At 55.4% G+C, this 24,460-nt stretch overlaps 1 protein-coding gene and 1 long non-coding RNA gene across 4 annotated transcripts in view; one reads left to right on the top strand and one right to left on the bottom strand.

The window, feature by feature from the left end:
• The window catches only part of Unc5b (unc-5 netrin receptor B), a 68,970-nt gene that overhangs the window by 34,051 nt on the left and 10,459 nt on the right, over positions 1–24,460 (bottom strand). The window lies entirely within an intron of this gene.
• On the top strand, positions 19,357–24,372 carry LOC119086827. Of its 2 annotated transcripts, XR_005090192.1 has the most exons (4): positions 19,357–19,737; positions 20,843–20,940; positions 22,983–23,150; positions 23,879–24,372. It is a non-coding gene; the product is annotated as an uncharacterized LOC119086827 (long non-coding RNA). The 2 variants fall into 2 exon arrangements; XR_005090191.1 differs by having other exon boundaries at positions 19,357–20,940.

Genomic DNA, 24,460 nt, shown 5'->3' on the forward strand with positions numbered 1-24,460 from the left:
CAATCCCACATGGCATTCATTACTAGCTAGATGGCCGGCATAAAAAGGATGCTTACAAAAAATGTTTCCAAGTTAGGTATCACTTTTCTTGGACACACTGTCTGCGTCTCTGGCCTTTATTTTCCTCGTCTATGAAGTGGGTGCACGCCCACGAGACCACTGGCAAGGCACTTATGTAGAGCAGGCACTCAGTGTTTGTGGGAGCCACTGAGACCAGGTGACCTGGCAGAGGTCCCGGCACACCTGGCCATAGTCACCTCTCGGCCTTGCGACAGGCACGGGAGTTGTTGTCAGGTCCCAGGTGGCTGTTGGGCCCCCGGCCAGAAGCAACAACACCTTCCCAACCCACACACACCTCCGAGGAGCACCTGGCATGAGGAGGAGGAGAGAGCTCACCGACCAGCGGAGGGATGCCAAGGAAGAGGGAAGCCAGAGCCTAGGCAGGTGGCCCTGGGTGCTGCCCACTTCCCGGTGGGGTCCAGCATGGGGACATGGGCCACCTAGGTGACTGACTGACTGACTGGTTTGGAGGCCTTCAGGAGAAAGAGGCTGGGGACGGATCTGGGCCTTAGAGTCTGAACTATGGGCAGCGTTTATTCACTTGGGCTTAGAAATCTCAGCCCCAGACTCCTACCTTTCCCATGAGGTAATAGAATCATTCCATTTAGCGAGTGGGGGGGGTGGGGGTGGGGTAGGCAGAGGCTCCGCAGAGGTGAGTGGCGGGCTGCTCACACACTGAGCTACAGATACCGGGGGGGGGGGGGGGGGTGAGAACCAGGCTTTATTTTCCCATCACGGAGGAAAGGCATGTGGGGTACAGTCCCTCCCTGCTCGCTTCTGAGCATCAGACATAGGATGTTCCAGCCAAGGAGGGACCCACTCGGTTGTGGGGTTCCAGTGTTCTCCTCAACTAGCCTCGGCGGGACACTATACCAGGTGCTGGCCCTTCCCAAACCCCCTCAGCCCTGGTCACCCTGACCCTCCCCGACATTTCCAGCCCGACCACCCAATGTCACCTTGGCTTCTCCAAGCTCATGTCTCTGCTCCCTCACCCCACGCTGGCTGGAATGCGCCTGTGGCTCGGCAGAGAGGCAGGAGGGCCTGGGCTCTGGACCCAGCTCAGTAGCTGTGTGACTTTGGACACAGTTCTGACCCTCTTCCAGCCTTTGCTTTTTCCATCTGCCACTGAAGGGTCGGATGAGACTCTTGATAGTCTATGATCACCAAAGCTCGCTTCCTGGACACAGGCTGGGGTGAGCATCTGGGACCTCAAGTCTGAGTTCACCTCTTGGCTCCCCACTGGGGTGCCTGGGGAAGCTGGTCTGAGGAATGCCAGGCAAGGCCACCCTCCACGCAGGCATCCCCACTGGTCTCCATCTGCTCTCTCTCAGAGCTTTCTAGACTGGGCCCTGGCCCCTGTCTGAGTCCACGATGTCCCCCCATCCCGCTCTTAACCTGTGGTGGCTGCCCCCGTCATCACTAGATCCATTCCTGGCAGAGTTATTTCCCTCTGTGCAAGCTTCCATTAGGCAGGAAGTACACCGGTTGCAGGCGGGGCACAGGGGGAATAAGGTGGCCATAAATCACTAGCCTCTCCCCGCACCACCAATGCTGCTGGCTCGGCAGCAGCACCTCCCTTCCTGAAGGAGCTGCAGCCCGGTTACATGTGGCTTCTGTGCGGGACCAGCTGTATGGGTGCGGCAGGCAGGCAGGCAGGCCTAGGACTCACCTAATCACTCCTGAGTAGGCCCTTATGACCACAACAGTTCAACTCTCCTCTGAGTGACACCTGGCTATCCAGAGGGAAGGGCCAAGGATGGGAACAGATCGAGTCATTGAGACGGCAATAACAAGCTCGCAGAACAAAAATCTAACTCGGCCTCCTAGGGACATGGAAAGAATGTGGCCCAGGGAACGTGGGCGCTCACATCAAAGAGCGCAGCCTGGCCCCTATTTACAGCTACCTCTTCCACACTGCCCCTTTTTGCAGCTGGTAAGGAATGGCGCTTTTGTTTGGGGGTACAAGCTGAAGGAAGCCCCAGCCAATCTTCTGGAAGTCAAACCTGCCATCGGGAAGGGGTGAGAAATCAGCCTGCTAGCTGGGCGCAGAGCCTCTGGCTTGCTCTGCGAACAAAGTTTGGTTGAGGAAATTAAATGAGATCACAGGAGTGATATTAAAAGAGCAAATTACTTTAAAGGGCTTCCGCTTGGTCCAGATCTGACTGCAGATGGATGGCGCTAATTAGCCACGGGGAGTGGAGCCGCTCCGTAAAGCCGGTCCTCACACGCTGGGGTTTCCAGGGGCTCTGGAAGTGAGAGCCCCCAAGCTCCTCCTTCACCATCCTCCCCCGGTCGGTGAGGCATAGGGAAGTATGGAATTTGGCCATCTGTCTGTGCCCATCTGCCGGGACTTCTGACAATGAACTTGGGAGGTGACTCTTACCCCAAATCCACAAAGCTCTCCGACAGGGTGTGTAAAGTAGGGCATGACTTTTCACCTACAATCCCCACTTCTGGGAAACTCTCCCAAGGGACTCCACTAGCTGTGAGCACAAAGATGTTCGCTGCAGCCTTACTTACCAGCGTGAAGTGCCCCTCTGGCTGGGTAAAGAACACCTATGATGTGAAGTGCACTCGCTCAGGTATGACAGTGCAAACAAAGAAGTCTGTGCAATTATTCAAGGACAGTCGTGGGGCGGGGGAGGGGGCGGGTGTTACCCGAGGAGATCAGAGCGATATTAAGTACATGAGTAAACCATAAAACAAACCCGGGCATGTGCCTGAGAGGAAATGTACTAACAGGCAAGGAGGAGTCGGGTCTGGGTGGGAGCATGAGTGATTGTTTCTCAGAACTTTTCCCATCATTTGGGGGGAATTGTGACTGCAGTTATCTGAATGATGTAAACAAACAAGCAAATAAACCTCTTCCTGGACACCCAGATACTAGTGAGGATGTCAGAGCCTGGCGTTGTTTCAAAGGACCTGGGGATTCTGGGAAGTGACCCCTAGGCAACCATCTCCGTGTGGCTTACCCAGTGAGGGGCAGCCCAAGTAGGCTGGGGGCGGGAGCTTGGGGGCTGTGGCTACCCACCTATGCACCTGTTCCCACAGGAAAGTACCTCTGGGGACCCTCATTGTTCTCTGGCTAGGAGGAAAGTGGGGGGCAAGGGGCACAGCTCACTCCAAAGCCAGGAAATAAATCTCCTTCTTCATTTGGGTCACCTTTATTTGACGGGGACCCAGGGGGTCTGAGGACTCGTGAGAAAAATCTCCCCAGGCCAGGCCCACGCCATTGAGTAGACTCCAGGGGCCCATCCCGGAGGCTTCCTCTGGCTATTTCCTGGCATTGTTGACCCCATTAATCCCAGCGGCAGCAGGACATGCCACCTAGCAGTCCTCCCCATCAGCAGACTGTCGGGGACACAGGTCTTTTACAGACCTTGTGAGATCTGATAATCTGTGAATGAGGAAATTCCCCACCACCTCCCGCTCCCCTTCTCTATCCGCTCCACTAGGACACCCCACTCCCCTGGTGCAAGAAGTCATCGAATTTGCATAAAATTTACATCAATTTGCATAGCCACCTGCTATAGTGGAGAGAGCATTGAACCAAGACTCACACGTTGGAGCCCAGTCCCAGCGATATGATTAACTGACTGTATGACCTTGAGCCAATCACTGTCCTCTCTCACTATCAGTTTCCCTATCTACTGAACTAAGGGAACCGCATTGTCAGGAAGTGTGGACCTGGCTGGAGGACGGATGGAGCCGCTCGCGCGCTGCCAAGTGACGGCAGGAAGACAGACAGACAGCTGGGAGTGGGTCCCCACTGTAACCCCTACTTTGGGCAGGTGCTTCCTGAACACTTCCTGGGAGAACACCTATAAGGCAGCATCTGTAACTTCCTGGCATCTGTGCTTCTGCCCACTGTCTCCCCACCCAGGCTATGGGGATGCCTAGGGAAGGGTACACACTCATGCTCTACCCAGCTGTTCTGTCTCTCCTCCCCTAGGCTGCCCCTGGGGAAAAGAGTAACTCTGGCACCCTGGAAATGCTTTCCGCCAGGTGCCAGGGAGCTTGGTGGGGCCCCAGGGAGTAGGAGGTGAGGCTCTAGGTTGTCCTGGAACCAATTGGACACAGCACATGTACACACACTCACGCTCACCCACTGCCACATTAGCTTAGACCAAAACAGTAATGGAGAACAGGGACAGCAGTCTATACCGGCCTTTCCTGCAGAGTCCTTGGGCCTGCTGCAAACATTTGCCGGGAAATGGATGGGGAGGAAGTGGAAAGAAAGCCTCATTCCTGGGAAGCTGCTCTTGCGGCTCCTTGCGTCAAGATCTCTTGGGCATGGTGGCAAGGGGAGGGGAGGGCACCAAACTCTGGAGGGGGCCACCGGTGCCGGCTTCCCTGTGGGGTCATCAGCACGGGGCAGTCAGCGAGGCTGCAGCCAGGTTCTGGCGAAAGACGCGGGAGAGCTTTGGCAGCCGGGGTGGGGAGCTTCTCAGTCTCAAGCCAAGGTGAGCCAGGCTTGGGACAGTCCCAAGGGGTCTGTAGTGAGAGAACTGAGTGGGCACCAGACGCAGGGGGCTCGGGCTGAGCTGCAAAGGACCATGGGGCTGTAGCTCGGCTGACAGAGCACTTGCCGCACCTACACTGAGTCCTGGATTCACCCCCGCACCCTATAACCTGGTGTGTGGTGTACAGGCCTGTCATCCCAGTATTAGGGAGACAGAGGCAGGAAGATGAGATGTTCCAGATCAGCTGGGGATACAGGAGACCCTGTCTCAAAAATAAGGACAAAAAAAGCTGAGCGGGGGAGTGAGGGAAGTTTCCTCATACTCTGAGGTCCTTGGAACCCAAGTGCACCTTTCTCTCCCGATGTCTGGTAACCCCCCCGCCCACTCCTTCAGGTCGCATCCACAGTCGGAAAAGGGTGATGAATAAATGCATGCGGGTGCTTAGCTTACCCTCTCCATTTCATACACCCCAAAGTCTCCTTAGCCAGGGAACGGTCCCACCCACAACTAAGATGGGTCTCCCTATATCAATTCCGGTAATCCAGACAATCCCTCACAGACATTCTCAGAGGCTAATCTCCCTGAAGACCTGCCTCCTGGCGTTGGCGTTGACAGTGAATACCATCCATCATAAGTAGTGTCACCACGGTGGGATGTGCAAGGAGATCCGTCACGGGTTTCTGGAATGAGGAGCCATCGGGTAACCCCGTGAGAATCACTAGGAAGCAGTAACAAGACTTCATAATTTGGACCTGGAGCTTGATGCTGACCTTTGCAAACTGGTCCAGATGTGGCCCTAGATCTCTCAGCGCAACACACCAGGCAACACTCTCAAGTTTTCTGACATTTAGGCCACCGCTACCCTCGGGAGTCCAGGGAGGCTGGAGTCAGAGACAGGAGCTTGGCTGGGACTCCAGGAAACACCCCAATGCTCTACTCAAGAATGGGAGTTTTGAGGGGGCAAAATGGTTGGGGCTTCCCAAGAGGGCTAAAGCATGTAGCCAAGGAAGGAGATACTGTTTGGGGGTCAACTGAACAGCTGAAAGCTTAGGGTCATTCCTGAGGGTCGGTGGGGAAGGGCACGGCTCTAATGTCTGCCAAAGGCATCCTGAGGAACAGCGACTGGAGCTTCTGTGTGGTAAGAGGCCTTCAGCAAGCTGCTGGCTCAGGCATGGCAGAGTCAACTCTGGGCTCCCACATCCGGCTTTAGAGTTAGGGGCTGCCTGGGACCACAGCAGATTCCCCATGGCATAGGGAAATCGGCACCTGTAACCCCCACACTTTACACATGGCTATGTGGGAGCTTGGAATGCTTCTGTGTCTCATCCAGGCACCAGGACCAAAGCCTAAGACCTGTGTGCATTGGGATCAATAGCCGGATTCCCAAGTATACCACCCTGCAGCCCGAGTCCTCCATCTCTATCATGAGGACTGCCCACTTGGCAGATGACCGCTCTGCCCACTAGCTACCTGCCTTCACCCTCCTTGTTGGCTGTGAGGGAGGCAGGAGACGTCACAGGTCCTACCCCACGGGCCCTCCTGAGTACAGAATGACAGCTGGGAGGTAACGCCATGGAAGCTCCAGATCCAAGGGCCTTGCCCGGATAGTATGGAATTGGGGTGACTGCCTGCAAGGCCAGGGTAGCATCCCAGCCAAACAAGGCTCATGGGAGGTCATCACTCTGTTGCTACTGTCCTCATGGCCTGGAAAGTCCTGGACCCTTGCAAACTGGTGCAGGGGAAGCTGGGCCAGGGTTCTAGAGGCAGACGGGAACCAACCATCCCAAATGTGGTCCCTTTGACAGCACCGTTATATCAGGGCAAGAGCTCAGGTTGTACCAGGCTCCGGTGCCAAGGCCCAAGCTGGCAGCATGCCTGAGACACCTAGGTGGAGCTCACACGTGGTGACAGCCTATGCCAAATGAGCAAGCTGGACATGTGGCCACTGTCCTATATTCATGGCATATTCAGGCCTGGGGTCAGGTGCCAGTGCAGAGGTGTACAAGGAGGAACTGAACGCCTGGCCACAGCATAGCTCATATGAATGAATACCCCTCAGAGTCCCAGTGGCATCCATCAGAAGTGGTAAAGTTGGGACAACAGGTGCCCAGGACAAATGTGTGTGCTCATCACCTGCGGGAACACAGAGGGGTGGCGCACAGGTGCGTATGTGCAGATGGCCTAGCTGACAGGGTGGGCATTTATGTCTTTCTTTGAGGGTGCGTATGCCAGAGAGGACCCGGAGACGCCTGTCTCGGTGTGCGTGCCTGCAGTGAGTGTGAGCCAGCATTCACCCTGGGTACAGACAGCCTCCCGGTGTACCCGTGAGGGTGCCCGCGGGCTCCTGCTCATGCCGATATTCATGAGAGGGAGACACTTTTAAAACAAAGACCCCCGGGCTGCGGAGAAAAACGCTGAGATTCTTGGGACCACGGAGCTCAGCGGATCTCCACAGGTCTACTGGGGGCTGTTACATGAACCGCTGCGTGTCCATTCTGCCTTATGTATAAATTACTAATGTAAATTAAAGGATAATTGAAGCCCTTTAGGCCCCAAATTTAAATTATTTAGCAGGTAGTCAGGAATAGGAGAAAAGGGGAGGAAGAGCTGAGTTTAACACCCAGAGGGAAAAAAAAATGCCAGCTCAGGAGGAAGAGAAAAGGTGCCCCTCCCCCACCCCTCCCACCAGCTTCCAGCCTTCTGCTCTGGGACTTCTCCCTACTCTGTCTACATAGCTTCTTCCTGGCCATGTAGCCTCCCAGGAGAACATTCCTGCTTGGGTAAGCACAGCTGGGCCAGAGGCAAGGCTGCCTCCCCTAGGGGTGCGGCAGGTGGGGGTATACACTGACTTCAGCTGCTGGGAGTGAGGAAGGACCTGGGGAGGCCTTGGGATGACCCCAGCCCAGGAGCTGAGAGCTGGAGCCAGAGGCTGGAGCCTTGGCTTACTCCAAGGGAGGAGAAGACAGCCAGACCTGGAGGCTTGAGATGGACCTCCCAGGGGTCAGTCAGCAGGACACAAGAAGACCTCCAAGTCACTGCCTCATGCACTGACCGGGGCTCTGTTCTTAGAGATGGCAAAAGTCTATGCTCGGGTTCCTGGGTCAGCCTGTGCTTGGCTAGGGAGTAAAGGTCAGGTAGAATGTGGAGTTCAGGGGAGAGCATAGGGCGAGGCCACTGGGCAGTGTTGGCAATACCCACAGCTTGACCAACAATGGAGCCTTCGGTGAGGAAGAAGGACACGAGCCAGGACCGTTGACACCTTTTTTTCTCTCCAGCTCACCCAGTGGCTGAGAACTCGCCATGAGTGCCCTTTGCCCATTCAGATCCCATGGCACGGCGCCACGCCACATCGATGTCCCTGATATCTGGGGTGCTCCTTCTTTGGCACTCCTGTCATTTCTGTGACTCCTCTGCTTTGGGGACAAGGATGTCCCTTAGCTACCCTGATTGTCTCCAGGAACGTCTGCCTGACCAAAGGCTGGAGCTCAATTACTTTCCAGTGGCCGGCTTTCTGGAGAACCTGCCGGGCCTGAACCTGCCACTGGTGGATGGACGGTCAAGGCCACTGATGCTCACATTGGGTCTATGCTGGAATCTAAGCAAAGGCTCAGCCCAGACGCTGCTGGCGCCAGCGCTCTTGGAGCAGCCGAGGCAGGACCAGACAGGTCCCTGGTCAGACGGGGGATGGGCAAGGGAATGGTGATGACTTGGGCTGGAGGGAAGTTACTGAACGCTCATTGCTCCCCTGTGGGTCTCACTCAGCTTCATGCCACCACGGATACTGCTGTGGCTCCACGATCCAGAGAGGGAGAGGGTGGGGGGTGGAAAGGGTGCTGGCTCTTACTGGATGACCCTCACTCACTCATCCATCCATGTAGCTGTTTCTCCCTCCTCAGCTGATGACCCATCATTCATTCACCCAGTGACTCCTGATAGACAGTGTGTATTTATGTCACTTGGCTGCTCCTCGGTGCAGAGGGGTACCCAGCTCCCACGGAGCAGCCGACCTCTTCTTAGGAAGGCTCTCTTGCCAACCCAGCCAGGGAGATTCCAGCATAGACCCCACCCCCCTACTCTGAACTCACCTGCCCCCCCCCCCCCGGATTAGATAACCACCAAGCCACCCTGCTCCTTGGGGAAGCCTCACTGATACTCTTCCCTGGGGCCCTGCAGCTTGCCGGGACCTCTCCCTGCCCGCTCATTCTCCTTTGCAGGGCACAGAGCACCTTCTAGCTCTCAGTCCCTAGTCGGAATACCCCTATGCTCTGTTTCTATCTTTCTTGCTTTGTTTTTGTAGCCCAGTCTTGTCTCCAACTTCTGGTCCTCCCGCCTCAGTTTCCCAAGTGCTATGATTACAGGTGCACATCAGGACGTCAGGCTTAGAATCTGGTTTTCGTCTAACTTTTCACGGAGGGGAACCTGGTTCCCCTCCGCTGAGCTATCAGCTAGCAGAGGTCAAGCTTGGGTCTGTCCTCTTGAGACACTTGCTATCCCCACCTAAGCCAGTTAGTTGCACAGCTCTGAAAGCCAAGGGACATGCCCCACGCATGCACGGGACATCAGATCATTTACAGAACACCAGCTACGCCATGTGTTCTGCTTACTGGGGGACAGGGCCACCATCCAGGCCACCTAGGGACAGACTACAACTCCATGGCATCCCTGCAGGGCCAAGGACCTCTCGACTGGGAGAGAGGGTGTGTAAGACCTATCTCAGAGGTCAGCTGGAGATGGGCAGACAACCAGAAGAGCCCAGGTCTTCTTTACCAGCCTGTGTGGCCAGGCTGGTATGGTACCCAGTCTGGTGTCTTAATCAGGGCTAGGAAAGCATCCACTCTGGATACATATACCCAATATACCCTCCACTGTCTCCCACCATCAGAGGCAGTTAGGTTGCCTCTTCCTCCAGCCCACCCAGAAGGGCAACTCAAACGCCCCAGCTTCTGTGTTCTCAGGCCCTGCCTAAAGCCCTAGGCTGATGATACAGGGCTCCATCCACATGATAGAGAGCTGAGCTCTAAACTTGAAGGGAGGTAGAAACTCCTGGGAGCTTCTGGCTTGAGACTGAGTAGCACTGGGACTTCACACTGTGAACAAGCTTCCAGGTGACAGTGACAGAGAGATGCTCTAAGGAGGCTCCAGTTGAACCCCAGCTTCACTCTGCTTCTCCAAACACCAGCCCCAAGCTTCCCGGAGAGCAGGAGTCGCGGGCAGCACATACACTGTGTAGTATAAAAAAGAATCCTTTTCAAAAGTGGTCCCCAAGGGGTGGGGGGAAGGGAGGTGGATGAGAAAGGAGCCGGAGGACAATAGTGAATAGAGTTAGGATTATTTCCTGAACTCTGACTCCTCGTGGGAACAAGGTTATGAAAAGCTTTTCTTTAAATGGTTATTATTTAGTGGGCTGCCCAAAATAAACACGAACATCCACTGCACGGAGCCAAGCAGGAAGCGAGAAACATCTGGGAGACATCTGGCTGCTGGAGAACAGGGAAGTGGTGGGAAGCTGGTTGGGGAGGGGACAGCAGGAGCCGGACGTCTGCGTGCCGTGGTCACCCATAGTTACGCCCTGACACGCTAGCACGCCGCGCCTGTGGCCCGGCTTGCAACATAAACACGTGCACAGAAGCATGTATACAAGCACACACGGGACGGTCCCAGGGACCCAGTAGGGACCCCAGCTCGTGGCAGCCGCCCTTGCAAGCAGACACTCTTATGCTCCGCATCCTTCCCTCTTCCCTCTTCTCTGGGAGGCTGCTGTATTTATGTGTGCCCTTTACCTGATCCCCTCTGTGATTCTAGGAAAGCAGAAGGGGAAAGTGTAGTCTGGAGGTGACAGGAGAGCTGGACGGCCTTGTTCCGCTCTGTTCTAAGCAGGGAGAGACCTTAGGACAATTCTTCAGGCTCTCCTGAATCCATGACCTCCTTTGGTAACACCAGCTGTGAGTGATGCTCCTGAGTGGCTCCCCCAGAGGGAGGGCACATGAGAACAACCTGGGGAGAGTAGGCCCATTCCCCAGCATCCATCCAGGCTTCCGATACTGCCATATTCTTGGAAGGTCCCAGAGTGGAAGCCACCCTCTTGCAGCAGGCATAGGCCTAGGCTGCAGACAGGAACCTCATGTTGGCCTGTGGAGACCAGAGACAGCCTGGATTGTCTCAGCCAGAGACACTTGGCACCCTGCACCATTTCTGTGTGGCAAATTATCATGCGCAGAGGTGTAGCTGAGAGATTCTGGATGCCCAGGGGTCCAGAGAACAAGTGTAGCATGCTGGGCAGTGGATGTTTCTGGTCTGCCGGGACACAGCCCCAGCCCTCTGAGGAGACATGACAGTCTAGTGGGGGGACAGCACCATACAAGAGCCTGAACCCCCGGGGCCACCATCTTCCAGCCGCAAAGAGCTTCTGCCATGAGCTGTGTCCACACACTGTCCTGTCTCAGGGGACAAGTGATACTGCCCGGAACACTCTCTGTCCTCCTAAAGAGTGGAGTGGAACGTCCTGCTGGGTAGTTGTAACGCCCAGCAAGTGCAGCCTGGTCACTGGCCATCAGTGTTTTATTTATATAGAGCAATATCCACAGCACACCTACTGTTCAACCTCTATTCTTCCTGTGTGGGCTTCCCTCTGGGCAGAACCAGCCTGTAGGAATCCAAAGCGCCTCAGCGTCCTCCCCTGCACCAACGAGACTGTCACACCCTGGTGACATGGGATGTGCAGCAAGTGCAAGCCAAAAGCCCCTCCCTACTCTACTGGGAGGTCCTAGTTAACTAAGAAGGGCCATGAACCTCAGCCAAGCACAGACTGACAGGTGGGGGCCACAGTAGCCTGAGGGTCAGGCTGCACGCAAGTCCGTCACCACCCTTTATTTGGGTGATCTCTTCAAAACGGGGCCACATCCATTGTGCTGCCCAGGGTAAAGGGCTACACAGTGGCCTATCTCAGGAGTTTGAAATCACTACAAACCTGGCCTGACCCCACCTAGTAGCCTGGAGACATCACTATGATCCTGTGCCCTGGGGAGGCACTGAATTCAGTGTGGCTCTGGGTCTCCCCCCAGGCAGCTAACAGAAGGTTCCCTGCAGCTCTACCAGCCTGTGATTTAGAGATAGCCTACGGATGGGTCAGGCTAAGAAGAACTACTATCTCTCTGCCAGGGATCGCTGCTGGTTCAAGTCCAGACTGTCCCTGTATAGGAACAAAGAGAGATAAGCCCAACTGGCTTATCTCAGTCCTCTGTCGGCCTCTGTGCCCCCTCCCTACCTGATATGGTGCCAGGTCCCACGGTACAAAAGCTGGCAGCTCTCAGACCCAGAGGGCTGAGCTGCAAGAGAGGCCTTCAAAGCCTCTGCGACAGGTGGGGCTTGACTACTCACTTGCAGAGGGCTCACAGTCCCTCCAGGGACTGCCCTTGGCCTAGGTGACCCACTAGGCTTCTTGGACTTGCTCGGACCACCTGTCCTCCAATGGAAGAGGATCCCAGCTACACAAGACCTCAGAAGGCAAGGAGGTAGGATGCAAGCAAAACCCTAGCTGATTGCTGGACTCCCCTCTTTTTCCTCATCGGCAGCTCGTGGCCCTAGTTTCTGCTTCCATACAGGCAGTGCTCAGAACAGGGCCTGGCACACAGGAAGCCTTTTGATGAACGCTGAGTCTAAAATTAAACAAAACCACAGAACTTACCGCCTCAGGCTGCTAGCTTCAGAGAGGGTCAACCAAATGTGCCCTCTAGGCAAGGATCTTCACAAAAGCCACCTTCTCGGCCCCTGGGTCTGAGTACCAGAAGAGGCCACAGGCATGCTCAGGGACAGAAAGACAGAGAGAACACACATCCCTGCTCTTCCCCAGCCCTGTCCTCCCCCGGGTCTCTAAGACATCAGCTGAGAAGCAGTGAGGAAGCGAAGGGTACAAGAGAGCATGAGGGAGCCATACTCCTGCCTCTACACAGATGCAAACGTTAAGAAGTCACTGCATGGGCCCAGGGGACCCCAAAGTCTAAGGGGGTGCAGAAAGGATGAGAGGAGACGAGACCTAACAGGCTCACATCTTCTCCAGCTATTGGCTCCATCCACAGTGTGGGCCTTCCCCAGGCAGGCCATGCTACCAACCTCCATGGCTGGGATCCCGGCTGCCCTCCCCCTGAGGACCGCCTTCCTTCATGGAATCTTAAGGACGCTTCACTAGAGAAATGGGAGAGTGCATTGGTGAGGATCCCGCATGTCCTTGGTAGCAAGTGGCCGGCCCAGAGGTGGGAAGGGGTAGCAGCCAGAGGACAGCAATTCAAGCATGACACCAGCAGTAGTCTAAATGACCCCAAACCCGGAGTGGGCCTCGTGGAGGAAAGCAAGTGCCTTGTGTGGGCAGGCCACATTCGGTTGCCCATAAGGAGTATGGCTCATGACCTCTAGGGCTACTGCTCTGAGCTTCTTCTGAGGGAAACACAGCGGTACAGGGGTGGGGAAGGAGGGTTCGCCAGGGGCAGCACCTACGAGTCTCCCTCTCTCTTACCTAAAGCCCCCTTTCCTGCTTGTTTTCACCAAAGCTCAAGGACAGTCCTCCCATGGACCAGCAGTTCCCAGTAAGCAGGCCCAGTGGCTTACATACATAAGCTCACACTGAGCACCCAGCCCAGACCTACACTTTCTTTTTAAGAAAGCATAGCTCACAAGCTCAGCAATTAGGATTATGATAATCATCATCATTATGATTATGTATGCGTATGAGGGTTTTGCCTGCATGTACAGCTGCACACCACATGCCTGCTTGGTGCCCGGGGAGCTGCTAAGCTTCCATGTAGGTGCTGGGAATCGAACTCGGGTCTTTCAACAACTACAAATGCCCTTAACCACTGAGCCAGCTCTCCAGCCGCCACACCTACACTTGACCACACGGAGACCACAGAATAGAGCTTCTGGAAGCTGACCTGAGGAACCTGGGCTTCAAGTCACCCAGGAGCCGTCTGGCACCAACGACCACCCCCGCCCACTACACACACCCACAAGGGAATCCTGCTCTTGCACTGGCGGAATAAACTCTCAGACCCTCTCACTAACATCCCAGCCGCTCATGTGGTAGCAGCAAGAAGGGATACATACATGCCTATGGGTTAAGGGACCAGCAGGTGAGGAGCCCCTGACTGCTCAGACCTGATGCATCACACCTACCTTGTCCACCTCATTCATCCCCATGCTACTTTCTAGGTCTAGAGAAACCTCTTCTGGGTAACTAGGCTCCCTAAGAGGGGAGCCATTGTCTCGTGCAGATTCTTGTACAGGAAATGTTTTTCCCCTGAATCTCAGCCACAATTCCTACAACCACCTGCTACCCACCAGCCAGCCTCCAGAAATGTACTCGGGGAGAAGCTTTGGCCACCCCTCGAAGGAGGAGAGGAGGCAATCTTCCCTAGGTTACAGGTAGACTGGAAAGAGAGGACGTGCTGCGGGGGCGGGGGGGGGGAGGGGGACGGGACTTGCAGGGGGACCTTCTCAAACCTGACCTTGCTCTCCCTCCACCTGGAACAGCTCATGGATGAAAGAGGAGCAAGGAGCTAATAGCCACCATTTGCAACTCTTCCCGGAGGAGGTGCAGACACTTCGTTCCAAAGCCTGCCACGAGGTCTGTGGGCAATGACAAGACGAAATGACAGTCTATTCTGCATCGAGGTGAGGTGGGGAGACTGAGCTCAGCCACGGCAGCTCTGGCCATGGGGCCACACAGACCAGCTCTGTCCTGCTCTCAGGGGAGCCCTGCGAGAGCCATGGCAGATCCTGGTGGACTTTTGCCTGGCTCTCCAGATCCCTTCTCTGAAACAGTCTATGCATGAGTTTCACAAGCAACCAGGTGCCTGGCACTCCACCTCATGGAAAGGCTGGGGTCCCTAGCAGGAAGTTAGCAGGCTTTCCATCGGGACTGGGGGCCACAGGCTTTCCTGTTTCCAAGCTCCTATTTATACAGATGCCCCAGATTCCTATCTGGGAGTGGGGGGTGGGTGGAAATCAATGGCGGCAGCTGTTTATGGCCCAAGTCAATGAAGCACCACCTCCCCTCTCCCCTGCACCTGTGGGGAGATAGGGAGGACCAGATCCCCAGCTACCTGCCCAGGGGGCCTCTCCCCGCCTCCTCACTTCTCCCAGCTCAGGTTACAGCCTGCTCCCACCGCCCCACCCCCCACTCCAGACCCTCCCGCTGACCGCAGATAAAAACCCGACTCAAGATAAGTACACCAGCATACCAGCACACACCATTCATCCCCTGTAAAGACATTTCTAGCTTCCAGGCAGGGGTTGTTATGCTAAGGATGGAGTCGGGAGGCTTCCAGCCCAACCCCACTGCCCACGATGAGCACCGGGGATATCAACACTCCACTGTGAAGGTGGCGACTCTTCCACTCACTGGTGCTCAGGCTCTGTGCTAAGGACCTTTGGTGAATTCACTGCCATCCGATAACCTTAGGGCTCATCTGCCCTAAGGTTAGCAGACCAGAGAAGAAGGAAGAGCAAATTTCAGATCTAGGCTCCAGTAGGAGCACCAAGCCAGAGGGCTCTCTGAACGAAGGACTGAACTCTGTGGCAATGTTACAAGGCAGAATGCTCTGGATTTTCCATTGTGTGGTTGAAAATGAGGCTCAGGCGGGCTCAGTGACTTGTCCTAAAGACCGAGAGATGGGAAGGGCAACTTGAAGCCAGTCAGGTGTCAGAGCCTGTTCCTATAATCCCAGGTCTTAGTGACTGACAATTAAAAAGAGGGGCCTCTGCTCACACCCAAAGGGACCAATTCCTGGCTCTCCAGCCTCTACTGTTCATCCCACCCTGGGCTCCTGGCTTTCCTCCACTCTTAGCAGTTCCCGCTATCAGCCTGCACACACCCATTCCCACTTCCCCTAACTCTGACAGTCCTGGAGCCCCAACCCACATCCAAATATCCCTCCCCCTGTTCCCTTCAGGTCTGGGCTATAAAGACCCCAAAACTCCTGAGCTGCTATGCCAAGATTCAAACTCCATCTAGATGTGCTCCGTGTATGCGCGCGCGTGTGTGTGTGTGTGTGTGTGTGTGTGTGTGTGTGTGTGTGTGTGTGTCTCTCGCTCTCCCCCCACACACACACACCTCTGAAATAGTTTCTCTGTGTAGTCCTGGCTGTCCTGGAACTCTGTAGACCAGGCTGGCTTCGAACTCTGAGATCCACCCTACCTCTGCCTCCTGAGTGCTGGGATTAAAGGTGTGTGCCACCACTGACTGCCCAGCAATAAATAGACACTTTCTCTTAGCATAAGTGAAATGAATTCTGGGAGCTCCTTAGGATGTGGTTTGGGTAGTCTGGGCACAGAAAAAATATAATGAAAACAGGGGCTTTGTAATTGTCAAGAACACAAACAGCTCTGGGGTCTTCTGGAGCCTCAAACTCCAGGGACCCTTGGGCCTGGACCTCCCCATTCATCTCCCCAAAGGAGATAAGCAGTCTTCCTTTGCACAAACGCCAAAACCAATCTAGTGGGATGTTCAAGCAGCAGTGTGGGCCGGGAGACCCAGAGCAGGCAAGCCAAGCGGCCATGGCTGAGGCTAATCAAGGTGGGGTGGGAGACCCGGCTCCCAGAAGCTCCACGAGGCACGTTACTAAGTGGGTGCTCTGCTGTCGGCTTGAGGGCAGCTCCTTCTATAGCCCTAGACTGTATATTTATGAGCTGAGAGGCTGGGGGTGGGGGGGGGGGTGGCGCTCAGGAGGAACCCAGCCCATACCGCTAGATTCTCAGCCTTCTGGCTCCAGGTCCAGGAAGCCATAAAAGATGAGCTCGCCGAGCTTCCCCCTCCCCCAGCGGGTGTTTTAGGGACTAGGGAGGGGGCTGGTAGGGAGGCTGGGGGCAGGGAAGGTGGGGAGTCTTGAGCAAAGCCTGCGCAAGCATGGAGTGCTGGGTGGAATGGTCTTTGCCTCCTCATAGGCTCTATCTACCCTGTACTGGGGTTCCTGGCCCGAGCTGTGTCATATAGGCTGGACTCAATAATGATGGGAATCTACACCAGGCCAGAGTGACGCTGGAAGGGTATGGGAAAGTGGCGTCTGTTCCCTCCTGTCCCTACCAGAAGGCATCCTCAGTTTATAGCAGAAACAGGAGACCTTAAAGGAGCTTGCCCCCAAATCACGGAGCGCATCAGGGACAGGACGTGGGCCAGAGCAGAGGGCTCACCTCCCATTGAGGCAGGGGCTGGGATGCTGGTACCCGGAGTCAGAGGAGCAGACTGCAGGCCTGCCGATGGGCTTGGTGCTCCCTTCTGGTCCTAAACAGATCACGCTATCATAGACTGCCTGTGGAGTCCAGAAGCTCTGAGGGTGGAGGATGGGGGGGTGGGGAGAGGGCCTCTAAGGCTGGGCTTCTAAGCCAGAAGCCAGGGCATTTATCTTGGGAGACCACTCCCCAGAATCTCTGGCTGGGCTCTAAGAGCCCTCTGGCATTCCTTCTCCCCATTCCCAAGTGTCCTGAGCCCTTCCCAGGCCAGCTGCTCCCACAGGATGTGGGTGTCTGGCTGGCTGCAATCTCTACCACATCCCCTCTGGGCACTGTCCAGGCCCAATGCTGATGAGTGCTTGACCACGGAAGCGACCCCACCCTCAGCCTCCATCTTGGCCTGCGGTGGCCCAGCCTCCATGTCCGCGTGTCCATTTCTCCCCCCATGCAAGCCAGTCAGCCAGTCAGTCCTACCCTTAGGACACCAGCCCTCGCTTGGCTTGGGGCTAAACCTCCCGGGGAGCTTAGCAAAAAACAAAGATGGCTGGGGGCCTGGGAGGCAGGGGTGGGGGTGGGGGTGGGGGTGGCTCTGAGCTCTCAGCACAGTCCCTGGTGGCCCCCTGGAGAGGGGCTGTCTGCAGATAATCAGGGGACAGATTTGGAAAGAGGGAGGAAAAAAAAAGCACCCAGGCGCCAGACAGGATCCTTATCTGCTGGGGCGGAATGTCAGAGGCAGCGCAGTGGTGCAGGAGGCCTGTAGGAGGCCGCATCTGCATCTGCAGCCTGGGAGGAGGGCAGAGGGGACCTGCCTGGGTCCTAGGGGACAGACGTGGGGGGGAGGAGGGCTTTCTGGCGCAGACAGGCAGGAATGCGGCCTACCCGGAAAGGACTAGATGCCACATCCTGGAACCTCTCCTAGCTCTAAATTCTCACCTCCCCCAACCGAGAAGGGAGAGGGACCAAGGTTCCCAGCAAGAACACCCCGACCCAGCAGGTCCCTAACTGGCAGGGCTGTAGGGAGTCACAAGACTAGCTGGGTCCTCTGACTACCTGTACTCCTATACCCCCAGAAACACCACGCAGGTCCTGCTCTGCATTCTAGGACATTCACCCACTTCCCCGAGGGCGTGCGGGCACACACACACACACACACACACACACACACACACACACACACACACAGGGCATGAAGAAAAAACATCACACGAAGGCAGGACCCAGCAGCCCCAAGAGGGTCACGGAGGAGCCTTATGGTCCCGAGAACACTGTCAGTGAAACCCCAGCTGCGGCCGGCTCCAGAGTGGAAGGCCGGTTTCTGGTGGGCACTATTTCCCTGTGGTCGATTCCCTGGCCTTTTCTCTGTGACAGGGTCAAGCACACAGGCCCCAGGTCCCCGAACACATCCAGGATCTACCACTGTGAACCTGGAGCAGGCAATCCGAAGCACCCACTGCCGGAGGCGTCAGCATCCTTAGCTATAAAATGGGCTTTCCAGCGCTAACGTTCCATGGCTCTATACTGGACCCAACAGCCCCCCCCCCCCCGAACCAAAACTAACTAACAAGAAAGCCTGTGGACACAGATAACTCACACGCGTCGTTCACAGAACATCCAACTGTGCCCCCTGTGAGCCCCGGTCCCAACTTCAGGTGGCTGAGCTGGAGGGGCATCTCCTCTGTGCCCCTCCCCCAGCCCCAGGAGGGTCTGGCTGGACTGTCCCTGTCAGCTGCAGAGCTCGTCCCCATTAGCTGCTCTGGCCGCTGAAGGAGCCAGGACGGGGCGGTGGCTTCAACCCTTGGGGTTGAAGTGATGGACAGAGAGGCCTGGGGAGTCGCGGGGGAGGTGAGACAATGGGAGTGGGTGGGAGCCCAGGCAAACAGGTTTGGCCAGTGGAAGGGACACTGAGAGAGCTAGCAGGAATCTCCAGCATTTTGCGGGCTGTTATTCTAGGCAGCTTTTTATTTATTCAGAGGTTGGGGATGCGGCTTAACAGCTGTCAGCTCAATATTTATTACAGGCGCATCAGCCTGTACTGCGGACCCTGTGATGGGGTGGACCACAGGACCCTCTTCCCCCATCTCCTTAGTGTGGAACGTACTTGAAAACCTGCGAGGAAAGCCTGAAAGAAAACCAAAGCCAGGTCTTGGTTTACTTTGGGGGAAACTGAGGCATCATCATCCTAGCTCAAGGTCACAAAACATACTGGTCATCAGCTAATGCTCTGGGAGAGAAAAGATTCCAGACCACATTCAGAGATGTGGTCTGGATGCGACCTGCCTGTCAGCCCAGGCTAGGTGTAGGCGGAGCTAGCCCAAATCCTAATGCAAGACTACACAGCCTGGCCTCCAAGGTGCTCAAACTCCTAGTCCCTCAGTTCCCTCCTCTGCATAAGCAGGGTCATGCCACCCACCTCATACCCTGGCTGGGGATTACAGGAAACTGGAAGGTACCCTGCAAGAAGAATTTGCTTATTCATTTCTCTGTGGCCTGGGAGGTGCTAAGAGACCCGGGATGGGGGCTTATGTCTGTCCATGGTCACCAAGTGCCTTCCTTATTAGGTTTCTTACAAAGGCTTCTAAAGAAGGCAGAGGCGACTGACCAATAAATCCTCACCAAGAGTCCCTTCCTAACTGACTGAAGACATGTAAATGACCCAGTGCATCCCTGGGAGTGCCAACTGGCGGAAGTGGCGGTGACATCATGCGCCCATCCGGCTCCAAGCCTTCCAGCAGCCTGAGGTCAGCTCAGAGAGCCATGGCACCTCCCCCAGCAGCCACACGCTGAGCCAAGTGGAGCCTGGCACTGCCAGGGCTGGGGCTGGGCTGCCAGCTCGGATTCCATGAGTCCTTCCTTCCTCACATACCCGGCTCTGTGATGGCTTCTCCTCCCGGCTCCTCCTCCTCCTCCTCCTCCATTGCGTCTCTGAACAGCACTCCCCGACAAACGTGAGATTGCTGCTTCTCATATAACACATGAGCTGTGGTGTGAACTTCTGGTAAATGAAGATCTTATTTAAACTGCATGCTATCAGGGGAGGAGAAGAGACAGGTTCCAACATAGCTCAGCTGGCTTGCCAGAAAAAAATGGAGGTGCTGGGGGGTGCCGGAGGTGCTGGGGCCCAGAGCCATCAGTGTTTCTGAGAAGTGCTTCCAGAGGGGCAACGGGGCCCTGGACAGCAGTTTGCAATTTATCTGGGAGGGACAGACAGGGTACCACTTTCCAAGGAGGGTTTGGCAAGGAGGTTACCCCTCCGGGGAACTGTTTGCCACGTGGAACAAAATAGCCCGAGGTCATAAGGCATCCCCAAAAGGTAGGACTTGGATGGGATGGAGAGCACAGAGTGTATCTGATTCCAGCCCTCCGCCTTCTTTGCACAATAGAACCACAAAAGAGCTCTGACAGATCCCAGCTCCCAGGTCCAAGCCTACAGCCACAGAAGTCAGAACCTCGGGGTGGATCTGGGTGCCCCAGGATCCCACGGTTTCAGCTAAGGTTGGAGAATCCCAGAACTAGACTCTCCCCCGGGGTCTTGCCAAGTCCCGTTGTCTGCAAATGCAGGTGGAGAGAGCCAGGTGTGTGAACTCAGGGTAAACTCTAGCTGATGCTGCCATACGACACAGAATTCACTTAAGCAAGCATCTGCTCACGGAGGCCCACTCGGGGTGGGACACTGGTCTGAGCATTGGGATACATCCCTGAGGGACACAGCCCTGCCCTTGTGGAGTGAGAGAGAAGCCAGGGGCCTGATAAGGCAGGGAACTTCTGGGTGCACACACATGATAACTCCAGATGGTGGCAAGTACTGACAGGTGGTTACGACGGAGCCTTCTAAGAGGGGACACCTGAGCTGACACATGACAAAAAAAAAAAAAAGAGTCATTTAGGTCAAACCTGGGGTTCCCATACTCCACACCGGGGCAGGTTTCCTCACGTGAAAACAAGGGCTCTTCTCCATGAGCTATGGAACCCACGCTCCCGTCAACAGCGATCACATTCACAGGGTGGCCCATGGTGGTGCCCTGCCATGTTCAAATGGCACCTAGCTGGACAGGAAATGCTGGAGGCCAGTGGGCATGACAGTTGTCCTCTCTACCCCTCAGGAAATTCTACAGGCTACTGGGGTATGGAGACATTAGAAAACGTTGGACTGAGAGAAGGAAGGGGTTGGAGTCTACTAAGCTAACCCTCCATCTAACAGGTAGGGAAACTGAGGCATCTCTGCTTTGTAAGGGTTAAGGGGACAATGGCCCCCGCTGTGCCCTAGCTTGCTGCCTTCTCAGTCTTCACCACTAAAAAGCCTACACCAAGTCACTCGGTTGCTCTCTGTGCAAACAACCTGTCCTGGCCATGGTACAAGCCTGGGACGTATCCAGGGCACCTCCATGGCTCCCTGAGTTTGTGAGGGGATGGGCGGGGTGGCCTTTCCTCTCACCCTATCCAAACCACCAAAGCTCAGACAGAATGGTACTAGAATAAGGTTATGGAGTTTGAAGAAGTCTGGTGGGATCTGGAGTCTCCCTTGTAGCGAACAGAGGTCCCAGCTGTCCACTCCTCAGTTACATCATGAAAGAGAGCGGGACATAGTTGGGTTGGAGTGGGTGACCCATGTAGCCAGGAAGAAGCCAGACGGGCATCTTCAGGAGGTTCCTGCTCAGGAAAAGCAGGCTGGGTCACTGGCCACTCAGTGGACAGACAAGTGAAATCGGTTTCTAGTTTGGCCGCTGGCTTGCTGAAGAGTCATCCCTGATTTCTACCTTCGGGGTAAGGCCTGGAAGCCAGTCTGTATGGCCTTGGCTCTGCTGGACACTTGGGGACCAGGAGCTTCCCACTCTGAGCCTAGGGGTGGGGGGTGGGGGGTCCTGCTCCATCATCAAAATGCTTGCCTTGAGTTTGGCCTCCAAAACGCATATAAAAAAGTTAGGCATGGTGGCACACCCTTGTAATCCCAGCACTGGGGGGGGGGGGGGGGTGCAGACACAGGTGGATTCCTAGAGCCAGCTAATTAATCTACTAAGTGAGATCCAGACCAATGAGAGACCTGTCTCAAAAAGAGATGGATGGTCCCGGAGGAATGAGACCCCAGGCTGTCCTCTGACCACCCTACACACATGCAGCTTCACACACAGGAATACACACATACACAAAGCATGGAGAAACACGGGAGGGTGAAAATACAAGCCTTGGGAGGCGTGCAACCTCTCTATCTCAGGCTCTGGACAGCCTGGCCTGTCCAGGACAGACCAGAAATGCAACAGACCATCTCCCCACACCTCTGCCTCAGGACATACTTGGACAGCATGGAGTGATTCTCACTCCGGCTCTTGTTCAAGTCCAGGGGACAGCCTCATGTGCTTTGGGGGGGGTGTCTGTCATTAGGAATGCCCTTCTTGGCCCCTAAACATGAGAATTCCCTAGAAGGAGCTTTGGAAAGGAAGTCCCGGGAAGTGACATGAGAGAGCTCCAATCCAAGAACGCAGGGATTTTGTTTGGTTTCCTTTTTTTCAGCAGACACCAGGGCGTCTTGGCAGTGGGTAAGCACTCTGGTACAGTGGCCAAGGTGGGGAGCGGGGAGGCTGCCAGAGGCTCTCTCAAAAGAGGCAGACTCTCGGCCACAGCCCCTCCTCTGTAAGGCCCCAGGATCCAGGGCACAGTGGGCAGCATCAAGGTGTGAAAAGTATTCACTGACTCGACTGCCAAGCAGGATTCCTTAGCGCTAGGGCCCCTGGCTTGCCCACTCCACGGCCACACTGAGGTTGTTCAGTCCCGCATCTCCTGGATGCTGCTGGCATGCTCCTGTGGCTGGCTGCTAACACGGCTCCCCTACTTACACCCTAGTAAACATGCTTTCCCTGCAATACTTAAATGGCCAAGGGCTGCCTGAGACTTTGGAAAAGCCCCATCATTCCACCGGTCTGAGGCACTTGACCCAGACCCAGTCGCATGGTGACTGCAGACGGGAGAGTCTGTACTTCAGAGGACAGCTCCAAGTCCTTCAGTTCACCCAGCACCCATCACTCCACAGGTAAGCATCCGACATCCTCCTCTGGCCCCCGCATGCACGCACACGTGGATGCTTGCAAACGGCAACTGTGCACTCAGGTCCATATACCACACACACGTACACACACCATACACACATAAAAAATAAAAGAGAGTGGGACTAGACAGTAATCATAAGCACAACTATGGGATGTTTTCTCCGACCCCCATGTGCATGGTCTAATTCAGCCCTTATTTCAGGTCTATTTGAAAGCAGGCTACGTTAAACCTGCATCTCAGATGAGAAAACTGGACAAAGAGCAGCCAACTGTCAACTGGAGGGTCCTGGGGATCCAGAACCCCCAAGAAAAAATGCACGCTTTGTCTGAGATTTAGGATAATTTACAAATGCTTTGCATCTGACTCAAGGTAAGAAGCAGGATGACCCCAAGAGCTGGAAAAGGGGAAGGGGACCGATGTCACCCCCTACAGACTCAGCCTTGGGGTGGTAAGGTGGTGGCCAGCCGTCAGGTGTGCGGTCACTAGGCTCCTGGAGTCCACACGGCAGGACCCTCACCACGCACTCTTCCGATCTCAGCGCCCTTTGCAAAGCTTGCTTGACCTCTTTATCTCAGGCTCTGGACAGCCTGTCCTGTCCATGGCGGACCAGAAGGGAACAAAATGCACAGGCCTGCCTGACCGTTTTCTAAGAACGGGTGGCCAGCAGGGCCTTATGTAACTTCTACCGGCCACAGCAGATGGTGCGCTGGCTCCCGTGCCATCCAAGCCGGAGCTGACACTAACCTGCCCTGACATGGCACCCGGTCTCCTCTGCTCATGAGTACAGGGCACATGCCAGGGCACAGGGGCATGGAGAGGTGTGGAAAGTGGCCCGAACGTTCGTCATTCAGATCGGTAGTCACGGCCCAGCCAGGCCCAGCAAGAAGCCAAGGCCCACTCGCTAGCAGGCAGGTTCCAGCCATGCAAGAAGGGAACCCCCTCGCTATCCGACTTTTGGGGCAGTACCATCCCTGGATCAAGGCCTCTGGGGGGGGGGTTCAGACAACAGTTTCCAAAGCATGGGCCTCTGGGAGATGCAGAGCTGTTTGCTCGCTTGGCTTTGCCCAACTCTGTTCCCTTGTTTCTCTTCCCGGTAGGTGGACTGAGGCAGCTGGAGGGTCTGTTATCTGTGTGTCACACTGAGACTTGGCCTTTGAGCCAAAGCTCCCAAGCTCCTGGAAATTCTTCAGATAACACAGGCTCTCTCACTGATAACCTCTGGAACCTACAAGTCACTTCATGAGGCCAACCTGAGCCTTATCCAAAATGGCTGCAAAGAATCTCAGAACTCCCTAGGATGACCCGTTCCACCTTAGGTCTAATACAGCCTGTCAAGCAGCACTTTCTAGGAAGAAGAAAGGTGAGCAGAGAGTTATGGGTAGGCTCCCTCCCTTCAATGGTCCAGTCTATTCCATTCCATCTTCCCAAAGACTACCAGGTCCGCCACTTTCAGACAGGAGAGCCCCAGGCTCAGGGAATTGCACTTAAGAGATGCAGCCAACAGTTGCCTTTAGCCTGCTGGCTATGGGTGGGATAGGACCTCTGTTGGTCTTTTCTGTGTCAAACACACAGATTGCAAGCCCAGTGCCACTTTGAGATCTTTGGCAGCAGTTAACTCTGCAGCTCACACACGATTGAGCCTATATGATAATGAGTATTCAGAGACGGGTAATGCCTGG

The sequence above is a fragment of the Peromyscus leucopus genome, chromosome 16_21, assembly GCF_004664715.2.
Source record: "Peromyscus leucopus breed LL Stock chromosome 16_21, UCI_PerLeu_2.1, whole genome shotgun sequence".
Taxonomy (NCBI): domain Eukaryota; kingdom Metazoa; phylum Chordata; class Mammalia; order Rodentia; family Cricetidae; genus Peromyscus; species Peromyscus leucopus.